Consider the following 12,500-nt stretch of genomic DNA (forward strand, 5'->3'; position numbering starts at 1 on the left):
AGGGGAGGGAGATCTGATGTTGTGGAAGGAAGGGGTACATATTTGTTTTAAACGTGTGCGCGTTTGATGCATGTGATTAAAAGAGCACTAAACCAACAAATAAAATGCTTATAATTTCATTCCGGTCGGTAAAATTATTACAAAAGTTATGGATATTAGAGTCATGGATATGGGGGAAAAATCTAGATTACGAACCACGGTAGGATACGAGTTGGAATAAATAACAAATAAAATTGACCAACATTTCGATCGAGCGTACATCGAGTGCGTTTTCGAAGTTGAAGTTGATGGGGGCACATTATGAAACAATATCTACTGACTGCCCTAGTCTGTAACTCTTTCACTACGGTCCAGGTATCACTAAACTCCCTGAAATAATGAATATATAAAGATATACATTTAGTACCCGATCCATGGCCCTGAGGTAACTAGTGCTTGGAACTTGGCTTGATTGAACACACAGAGTGAATGTGGCGGCTTCGGTCGTAGGTATATAGCTGGAGCGAACAACTCACCTTCAATAACGTAGAACATTGTATAGATTCTGCTATGGTACGCAGCAGGCGATTTTATTCAATCATTGAATACAAGTGCATAGCACTTCCCATAATAATTTATAAAAGGCTCCCATGCAATGAATGTTATTTATACAAGACTGCTTGAGATCCTTTCAGCATGGGGCCACTCTCCTCTCAGTGAAATAAAATCGTCTGGCGTCTACCACAGCATAATCTATGAAGCGCATCACTCTGTTCAATTAACTAATATGGGAAGTGGCTCCTCTCGAACGAATCACAATCAAATCACTGCTACTTCCAGTGAGAACCAATTACACATTTTGCAATCAGGAACAACAAAAATGAATTATCATGATCAACAAAATGGTCAGTGATGCAACTCTAATATAAATTATGAATCAGCCAATTTTTTGCTGCAGTGCATATGTTTCCTTCCGAAGCATATTTTTATATCCACGACAGAAAGCAGTATTTCCAACCACAAAAAATAAAACAGTGTAAGACAAAGCATTTTTTTTCATTACTACTGTCATGTCCATGGCGTGAATAGAATCCTGTGGTTCTGCTGTGTTACGCCCTTGTGTGAATAAAATCTCCTGATTGTACTTTTTAGGAACGCCTTATGTGAATATAATATGTGTATGTAATATATATTATAATTTGTATTGTATTTCTTAAAATATAACCCACTGCGTAATACCCGTCTGTTAGGCGCGCCTCATTACGTCTGTCATAATGCCAAGCTCAGGAGAAACGTTACATAACTTGGCGGGAAAGCTTATTCTACTTCCCCATTGGTTGAAGGTGTTTAAACTACCTGCTTTTTGCATCCCGAAAACACAAGCACTCATTTCCGAGCTATAAAAGGTGAAGCAACGAGCAACCCGGGTGAGGCAGAGCGACACAGAGAGACACACAAAGTCAATAGAGAAGAGAAGCAGAGAAATCTAGAAAGAGAAAATAACAGAGAAGACAAGAAATGAAGCAGACGCCCAGATCCCATCTGAATCTACGTAGAAATTATTCTAAATTCGTCGATTACGACAACTCCGCTAATCAAATCCTTTGGACCACAACGATTGCCTATCTCCACGTAAAATGCAAAGCTTTCGTGTTTTTCCAAATTGTTTCGGACTTCTCCAGACTGCTTCTGGACTACGTGCGACTTGACACTCACTGTTATTTCTCAACTTCGAAACATCAACCAATATCTTACGTATTCCCGACTACCAGAAGAATCCCCTACCAGAAGTTATTGTGCATCAGCCTCACCTTAAAGTACCCATTTGTTTCTGAGATTGGAAAATCGGCGGTTGATGCGACTTAAGCAACCAGAATCAAGACTCATCTACACCATAATCAAGACTTCGTTTTGCTCACCTGTTCTTATGTGCTGCATACAAGAGTACACCCAGCTACTCTATTTGTAAAATAACTATAAATTTAATTCATATAAAATTTATTGATATATTTTATTATTTTATGTCCATTTATGTTCTATATGTTATGTTTATACATGTAAATAATATTCAATTTTAATGAAAAGTTCAATTATCATGCCTGAACTGTCACTTGTCCGAACTGCGCACGACCTTATTTTTTGTTTTTTCTCTCTCTTTTTTCCGCGTCGCGACTAGCCTGGCACACAGGTGGATCGTGGCAACTACAGAGAGCAGTTTCTAAAGCTTTATGCCTTTACAATGAAATTTAAGGAATATGCCTACCGGTGCGTCTTAATTAAGTAAATACCAATAACATTAGCTTTTATAACCGAACACGCAAATTAAGGCAATTTTAACGTCGATAATGGCGGTGGGCAATGGATAAAGGAGCAATGGTAATGGTGAAGGCTATGCAAATGTAGTCTTATATCGGTTCTGATAGTGATGGTGATGATGATGATGGTGACGGCGATGTATATAGTAATGAAGATGGTTATGATAATAGTGTTGCTATTAAAAGTAGTAACAGTATCGAGTGTGCTGAAGAACTCACGTCACTACTTAGCTCCTTTTACCCAATCAAGTCCATCCTGCAACGCATACTAAGAGACATGTACGTACATCTTTGTATTCATTGCGTTAACTCTGTGCTCATGTTCTGATGACTTACTCCCACTAGTATGCAACCTGAATACAGCGGCTACAACCTTTGCATAAACGCATCTGAAATAACCGATTAGCCTCTCCACAGTGCGCAGTATGATCAACTAAAGCCGATATGTGCGTGTTGATAGAAACAACTATTTTTAATCCGGGATCTCTAGAACCTCTCGGGGCAAATGGGATTTCCCGGCGGGTCAATCGGTCTAAAACACTCACACTCTGCCAATGTTATAAGCTTTCAAACAGATTTGAGGTTTTCCCGAGAATGTTGGGGAATAGTATTCCGTAGATTGAGGCTACGCATGTTCGATATTTTTAGATGTTTAGTGACATCTCTCCTGCTCAAGTCACTCGGTATTCTTTTATGACTAAAGATTAATCTCCATTAGAAAAATGCCGATCGACAACTTTTACTTTCCGGCAGTTTTATTACCTTTCTTGAGCATTTCATTTAACAATTCTTTGACTCAACATCTTCGATATGATATTATTCCCAGGCTAAAAGCGTGTTTATTTCCATGCAGTATACGAATTAACATGGCTTTTTCACAATTCATGCGTTTCACAAGAAGATTTTATATGTTAAAACCTAGTTTGAACCTTATACTTTGTTGCGTCTCTACGCTGTCTTCCAGACACCTCTATGTTCTTCATTACTACTACTAACACAACGGCAATATTCAAAATAAATAAAAAATACCATAGTGCCACAAAGTAGGGGTGGGGGTTTCTTCTGGATAGTGCTGCTACCTAACAGTAGCGATACCTTTTCAAAGATCCTGCCACTCTAAAGGGAGAGATGAGAACCTAAGGATACTGGGGTCTTTTCCCCAGACGAAAAGGATCAACTGAGAGTAACTGGAACAGAATAATAATGCGACAAAAGAGGAAGAGAGGTTCATCCTTTGAACCAACGACATTCTTTACATTTTTTTTTATGAATAACGCTAATCGATATCATAGAAGCAAGGCCAGTTAAATAAAAAACTAAATATTCATTTACAAATATCACCCAAATATCTTTTGCTATGACGCAAAAGCCATTAATATCAAAAGCGTCAGTGTTACAATTATGAACAAATAAAATATCGACAGAAATCACGAAAATTAACAATTATGATTGTCAGTGTTTGGTAGCAATTGTAGCAATGGATACGAAATTTATTACCACAGTTTCCAAATATCGACCCGTTCATCACACAATGGGTCGAGTTGGTGACTAACAGGTGTCAAACACAGAAACACTTGGTGAAGGAACCAAACACCTGGCAATCCCACATGCTGATCACTGAATTAGCAGACAACTCAAAACCAAACGAAATACTATGGCGTAAAAATATGTGCAACAAAAATCAAAACACACTTAAACACGCACACAAGAACGCATATATACATAATAAGTGTAATATGAATATAAGCATGGACACTTAAAAACAAACATAAACATAAATATACACACATACACAAGAAGGTAAATACTTTGCCTCCATATTGTACAAAAAGAGAACATCCTCATACTCGCCCGTATGCGGGTCGTGCTGTCAAGCTGTAAACAACTTTACTGCATTCACGCTGTAAAAATGTCCTTCACTTACAACCCCATTTTCTGTAAAACTTCCCACACCCTTCCAGGCTAAACACTGAAGTATTGATTTGTTCTTGCTAACTTTAGATGATTTCACCTAGCATCAAGAACTCTGTTCTCCTCTCAGGTTTCTTAAAAACAGAAATATTCTTACCACCAATCGAGGGATGACCTGTCATCCATGAGAAGCTAAGATGAGAGGCAGGAAAGGGTCGTGGACGGGAGTGGATGGGAAAGAAGTGAATGGGAGTGGGTATATACCTTTTGACTTGGCTACCTCTTTGGTACGGGGAAAAACCGCTTGGTGTATACATACATACATGCATGCATACATACATACATACATACATATATATATATATATATATATATATATATATATATATATATATATATATATATATTGATTGATTGATTGATTGATTGATTGAAGTTCACAGCAGCTTCTGCGTTCACGACTTTTTTGCTGAGAAGTTCTACATCTCTGACGATGGAACGGTGAGCAATGGGTAGCTCCCATAAAAGTTGTCCGAAAGACTTAGAAAGTTCTTGTAGATGAAGAACACTTTATCATAACAAGATTTCGACCTACATAGGTCATCTTCATGTTCTGGTACAGGCAATGTGTGTGTGTTTAATTTGGGAGAGCTCCCACGGGCTTTGAGTGTGAGCCCGTTTGGTGGGTGATTGTACATACGAGTGTGTGTGGGCCCGCCACACACACTCATACATTCACAAGATGTGCACACGCATAAGAATGCGCATGCACATCTCCGTGAATGCACCCTTCTTAATGTAACTAAATTTGATGGTAGGTGGTGACATCTTCATATAATGTAAGAAAAGGGGAGGAAGGTGATCCAATGTATGAGTGTGTGTGACCTTGGCCACACACACTCATACATACACTGGATGTGCATACGCATGCAATATGTGTATGCACATCACCATGAATACACCCTTCCGGACAATGAGCATATATATATTTAAATAAAAGGGGGGGGGGTGATTCAATGTATGAGTGTGTGTGTCCTTGGTCACACACACTCATACATACATTAGATGTGCATACGTATACAATATACGTATGTACATCGCTATGAATTCACCCTTCCGAACAGAGGCATGTATATGTAATAATTAAAGGGGGGGCTGACACTCCACCAGCCGACGCAGTTCGTAATCGCTAAGGTGGCGGCATAGGCGACGCACAAGACCCTCAGATGTTGTCGGAGGCCCTCTCCTCAGAAAAGCAGTTGCGGGGCAATGCTTGAGGTAGTGGTTCAGGGTGGCAATGCTTGAGGTAGTGGTTCAGGGTGGCTTCGGGGTGGCGGCAGTGACTGCATCTTCTTTCCTCAGGAGTGGGGTACAGGCAAAGAAGGGAACAGTTTATATAGGGAACTAAATACAGAATGGAAGAAAAGAAGGAACGTGATTGGTCGAGGCTGGCCAATAGGGATCTAGGCATTGACCCGGGATCCCGCTTGCGAACCTGCCTGAGCCGTACGTCGTTCGTCCTCTTCTCTAACTATCTTATAACTGTTTTGGAAATTTCTAAGGCTAGGAATTATGTACATGTCAGTGATTTGTGAGTTGAGAGAAGGGTTTTTGTTTTTTATATAAAGGGCTTCCAATATACGTAGACGGGAGTAATCTCTTTCGGTATGCAGGATGGAAGTTCCTCCGACTAGCATTTCTCTGGTCAGACTAACCCCGTGAACCTCTTCTGAGTGCTTCTTTGGAGCACCGTTTGATAGACAGACAGACAGGCAGAGAGGCAAACAAATACATAGATGGTACAAAGTGAAAGGAATAGATGTTTCTAACAATTTATTCACCCTGTTTAATATATCGTGACATCAACATCGAATATTTCAAACTTACCTCGAATATATAATAAACATATGATTGTCAACTTAAAAGGAAGGCAATATTAATGAAGGGTGACATCGCGTTCAAGTGATGAAGCTTTTATAGAATATGATACCCTTTTGCTTCTGAAGGGATTACACGCAACTGAATGAAAATGCCCGAAGGCTCTCAAGATAAGTAGCACCATTTGGTGCGGAGTGAACCTCTACTAAAATGTGACTGGTAAGCTATACAGTAGGTGCTCAATTCTTTCTCCCCTCTCATATACCCATAGCAATATTGACCTTTTTCCGTCAGATGAGGTAACATTATTATGCATATATAACCAATAAAAATGTAATATAGTCCCCATACGCTACGTCAAAAACCAAATTCAGAACATCCTTTATATGAAAATTACCTCTATGCAAAAGCAGTTTCAAGAAAGATTTATGTATAAGCCGTTCCAGGCATAAGACAAATGACTGCGAGTGTGTTTGGCTGTCAACGCGGGAAATTTGTCGAGTATTACATCATGCAGTTTGCGCCATCAAGTGAACGGAAAGGGTCCGAATCCACCAAAGTCGGTCTTCAAATGAAACAACGAACATTGGTTATTCATACATACGGTCAAATATGGCACATAATTCATATACAAACAGATAACCACACACACACACACACACACACACACACACACACACACACACACACACACACACACACACACACACACACACACACACACACACACACACACACACACACACACACACACACACACACACACACACACACACACACACACACACACACACACACACGCACACACACACACACACACACACACACACACACACACACACACACACACACACACACACACACACACACTCTCTCTCTCTCTCTCTCTCTCTCTCTCTCTCTCTCTCTCTCTCTCTCTCTCTCTCTCTCTCTCTCTCTCTCTCTCTCTCTCTCTCTCTCGGTGGCGCGGTTGGTAGAGTCCCTGACTGTCACTACGGCGGTCCGGGTTCGAATCCTACCCAGGGCTGAAATAAATTCAGTATCGCTGCGCTTCGAGTCGTTACTCCAACTCTCGTGGGCGGGGAGTTGGGTGTGTGTGTGCGTGTAAGGTCACAGCATTACCCATAGATCGATCATACGAGCTCTGAGCTCTCTTCCGGGAGGGAAATAGCTGTCGATCACGAGTTCAGCACGTGATCCAAAGACCAAGGTGAATACACACACACACATACACACACACACACACACACACACACACACACACACACACACACACACACACACACACACACACACACACACACACACACACACACACACACACACTCTGAATATTCATTTCCTTTTTTTCGTCTGCCCTGTGGTGGGGAAAAAGAATACTGCTACCAAATCTTCTCACTTGAGTCGTACGAGGCGACAAAAAACGGGACGGGGATAGGACTAAGAACACTGCTACCTGTGGCCCTAAAGGGGACAATCCTAAAAAAAAAAGGAAAGGAATAAGAGGGTCTAGGAGTTTTCCAACCAGTACCCTAAAGTTTGGATCTTTTAATGTACGTCGATGTGGTACAGATGAGAGTAAAAGGGAAGAGGTAGGGAGTATTTTTGTGAGAAGAAAGATGGATGTGTTGGCATTGAATGAAACTAAGTTGAAAGGGAGGGGAGAGTGTGAGTTTGGGAGTGTAGTTGGGAGGTTCTCAGGAGTGGAGGGAGGACGAGAAAGAGAAGGGGTGGCTATACTAGTAAGTGAAGAGATAGGTAAGCGTAAAGTGGAGTGGAAGGGGGTTTCTTCAAAGTTAATGTGGATGAAGGTGAAGCTGGAAAGGGAAATATGGGTTTTGTAAGTGCGCATGGCCCTGGTAGTAAGAAGAGCGTAGAGGAAAGGTAGGGTTTTTGGATGGATTTAAATCAGTGCATATATGGATTAGCGAGAAATTTCAATGTAGTGGCGTTGGGAGACCTTAATGCTAGGGTAGGAAAGGAACCAATAGTGGAGAGTTTATGGTGGAGATGTGTCTCGAAAGAGAGTTGATGATAGCAAATACAGTGTTTAGGAAGAAATTCAAGCATAAGTACACATGGGAAGGAGTGATGGATGAAAGGGTGGTAGATAAAGCGTTAATGGACTATATACTGGTAACCAGGAGTATAGTAGGAAGAGTTAAAGGGGGCCACCCCCAAAAACTCCTTAGGCTATCTCGTTTCTGGTTCATTCAATTACTTTAAAATTTTAATGTTATTTTTTTTGGTGTAAAGGAACTCTATTTTGTAAATTTAATCAAATTTGAGTGAATGGTAGTGGCTACAAAAAAATTAAAAATGAGCTTTTCTTTTTTGATCTCCTAAATTAATTTTTCACTTAATTGCTTTGAAAAATTTATCATGGAAACTTTGTTCATATATCTACATTTTTTAGGAATTAGTTTTTCAATTTTTGTTTTGTCTTTGATTTTTGATTTTTTTTTGGGGGGGGTGTAAAATGTTGAAGTGTAAAATTATATCTAAAAATAAGTTGATTAGAGTTTTTACCGATTTTGTGAGATTATTTGAAGTTAAAAAAAAAAAACGAGATATCGGCTTCTAATTTTTTTCCTTGTCCTGCTATGTGTCTTCATCTGAATGGCATGAAATTTTCACATATGATTGTGTATACATTGTTGACTTAGTGGAGAATGATGAGGCATTTAGTTCCCCTTTCTAAAGAAAGTATTGATCACTCATAGGTGATAAGCCGGGGAGAGTTAACACACTCTCCCCTTCATCTCTGCTAGTTTCTCTTTGTTTTGAAGAGTCTTGATGCCTTTTCTTTCTCCCTTTACACTTCGTGAGGTTGGATATCTAGACTATTGCAAGCTTACGCTTGCAGGTCATCTTGCAAGACGAATATAAGAGAAATATTGCAGGAACTAAGCGTAACAACCTCTCTCATGTCTACGCATTACTGAAAAGGCCTAGCTAGGAAGACCACACTCTGCAGGGATGGATTGCCGTTTGTCAAAATCTATACAAAGAAAAAATTATTCTAATGATAGTTCTACGTAGTTATAACCATTGAATGATACCTCATTTTCTAGCACGCGCGTCACGCTGTGACGCCGGGTCATTTAAAAATTGCGTTTTTTTTTTTTTTTTTTTTTTTGGGGGGGGGGTGAATTTAATTTTTAGAAAGAAAAAAAAATCACCAAATGATAGTTTCGTGTAGCAATGACAGGGTGAGCGAATAAAACTGAAAAGTGAAATCTAAAAAATATTCGTGAAAATTTCACCGGGATGGCCCCCTTAAGGATGTACGTGTTCTAAGGGAAGAGAGTGGGGGAATATCAGATTATTTTTTGGTAGGAGATAAGTTGAGAGTGGAGAATATGTGGAGAAGGAGGAAAAGGGTAGAAGGTAGGGAGGTACTTGGAGTGAAATGCTTAAATGAGAAAGAAAAGGAGGAGTATAAAAAGAAGCTGAGAGAGGAGTGGGAAGGAGTGAATGATAGAGTAGAACAAGGAGTGGAGGAGGAATGGGGATGGTTCAAGCAGGGAATCATAAGGTGTGCAAAGATAGTGTATGGAACAAGGAGGACGGGAGTTGATAGAAGGAAGGATAGTGAGTGGTGGGACGAGGAAGCAAAAAAGGGTATAGAAGAGAAGCAGGCTTTCATAGATTGGTTACAAATTAGGACGAGGGAATCATATGAGAGGTACAAGGTAAAGAGAAAATAATAAAGGAGGCAAAGAAGAGAGTAGGAGTGAAGTGGGGTAAGGGTATGGCAAATTTTTTAAAGTAATAAAAAGATGTTTAGGAAGGAAATTAAGAGAAGCAGAGGAGACGAATCAAGTAGAGAAGAAAAGGTAAAAGGTGCAGATGGAGAGATCATAATGGAAGAGAAAGCAGTGAGAGGAAGGTGGGCAGAGTATTTTAGGGAATTGCTAAATGTGAAGGAAGATAGGGAGGGAAAGGTAGTTGCAGTGGAAAGCGCTAAGAAAATGACCGTGATGAGTGAAAAAAATGGAGGAGAAATAATGAATGATGAAGTGAAGGCAGCTGTTAAGATGATGAGAGCAGGTAAGGCACCTGGGTTGGATGGATGCCATACAGAATGTCTGAAAAAGGAGGTACAGTGATGGTGGACTGGCTGGTGAGGTTATCTAATGTCTGTCTAAGAGAGGGTAGAGTGCCGGAGGACTGGAGGAGTGCCTGTATAGTTCCACTTTACAAGGGAAAGGGGGACAAGTGTGAATGTAGTAGTTTCAGAGGAATCAGCTTGTTAAGTGTAGTTGGGAAGGCTTATGGGAGGGTTTTGATTGAGAGGATTAGGAGAGTAACAGAGGGAGTAATTGTTGAGGAACAGTGTGGTTTTAGGACAGGTAGGGGTTGTGTGGATCAGACTTTTGTGGTAAGACAGATATGTGAGAAAGCTATAGAAAAAGGTAAGGGTGCATTTTGGGTTTTTATGAATCGAGAAAAGTCTTATGAAAGGATAGACAAGAATGCATTGTGGAAAGTATTGCAGTCAAGATTTGTTACGAGAGTAATAGAGCTTGTGTTAGGATTAGAAATGGAGAGAGTAAATGTTTTGAGGCAAAGGTTGGACTTCGTCAGGGAAGTGTTATGTTGCCCTGGCTGTTCATTTTATACATGGCTGGGCTAGTGCGAGAGGTGAATGCAAGGGTAGTGGGTCAGGGATTGAAGATGGTTAAAGAAAATTGAGAAAATTGGAAGATAAGCCAGTTGTTGTTTACGGATGACACTGCCCTTGTAGCTGGATCAGAGGAGGGATTGAGGAAGTTATTGACAGTGTTTGGGAAGGTGTGTGAGAGAAGGAAGTTGAAGATAAATATGGGGAGAAGTAAGATGATGAGATGTACAATGGGAGAAAGTGGCAGCAGATTGGAAGTGAGTATTAAGGAAGAAAGACTGGAGGAAGTTGATAGTTTTAGATACTTGGGTGCGAATGTGGAAAGGGAGGAGTGATGGTGGAGGTAGAATGTAGATTGAGAGAAGCGAGTAAAAGGCTTGGAGGATAAAAAAGTGTGATGAGAAATAGACATTTGGGAATGGATTCTAAGAGGAGATTGTATGAAGGAGTGATTGTGCCAACAGCACTGTACGGGGCAGAAACGTGGAACACATGAGACGAAGAGAAAAGGAGTTTGAATGTGTTTGAGATGAAATGTCTGAGAAGTATGATAGGGGTTACTAGGCTAGATAGAGTAAGAAATTAGGAGGTGAGGAGGAGAACAGGGGTGGAAAGGGAGCTGGGAGATAGGGTTGATGAAAGAGTATTAGGATGGTTTGGACACATGGAAAGAATGAGTGAAGAAATATTAGTAAGTGAGGTGTGGAAGGCAGAGGTGGAAGGAGTGAACATGATGGGTCGAGTTAAGATGAGATGGATGGATGGTGTAAAAGGGGATTTGGGAAAGAGGGGAATGTCTGTTGAGGAAAGACGGGCGAGGAAAGAAGATAGGGGTAAATGGAGAATGGTTGTGCATGGATGATGCTGTGATGCATGAGGGGGAGTGGATGGGGGATTGGGGGTGAGGGAGTGTGTATGAGAAATAAATTGACGCAGCCCGAAGGGATTTCTCCCCGTTTTCTCCTTTTCTACATGAGGGGACGGAAAGGGGGGGGGTCGCCGAATTAATGAAGCGACCTCGCTGTGGATGTGCTGCTTCTGACCCAAGGCAATGGAAACGATACAGGGGTGACCCGTCATTTAGGAGGTGCCAAGATAAGAGGGAGGGAAGAGAGTAGAGTGGAGTGGAGTATGTAGGGGACGGAATGAGTGGGAGTGATTTCTACGCCTTTGTTTTTTGGTTAGATTCCAGTCCTTAGCTTGACCACGTATTAGTTTTCGTATATCCGATGGTATGGAATTACAGTGTGTGTGTGTGTGTGTGTGTGTGTGTGTGTGTGTGTGTGTGTGTGTGTGTGTGTGTGTGTGTGTGTGTGTGTGTGTGTGTGTGTGTGTGTGTGTGTGTGTGTGTGTGTGTGTGTGTGTGTGTGTGTGTGTGTGTGTGTGTGTGTGTGTGTGTGTGTGTGTGTGTGTGTGTGTGTGTGTGTGTGTGTGTGTGTGTGTGTGTGTGTGTGTGTGATATACAAATGAGGTAATTAGAGGGGCGGTGGCGAGAATTTCATTTTTGTGAATTAGTAAACAACAGTTCATAGGCTAGGAAGTTGTACAAGCTCTCTGGCAAACAGTCGCCGGGGATCCGATTTCATTGCTGTATAATGTATATATATATATATATATATATATATATATTATATATTTAATATATTTATTTATATATATACATATATATATATACATATATATATATATATATATATATATATATATATATATGTATGTATGTATGTATGTATGTATGCATGTATGTATGTATGTATGTATGTATGTATGTATGTATGTATGTATGTATG

This window comes from Oratosquilla oratoria, chromosome 2, assembly GCF_046742065.1.
Source record: "Oratosquilla oratoria isolate Oo_2021 chromosome 2, ASM4674206v1, whole genome shotgun sequence".
NCBI classification, from domain to species: domain Eukaryota; kingdom Metazoa; phylum Arthropoda; class Malacostraca; order Stomatopoda; family Squillidae; genus Oratosquilla; species Oratosquilla oratoria.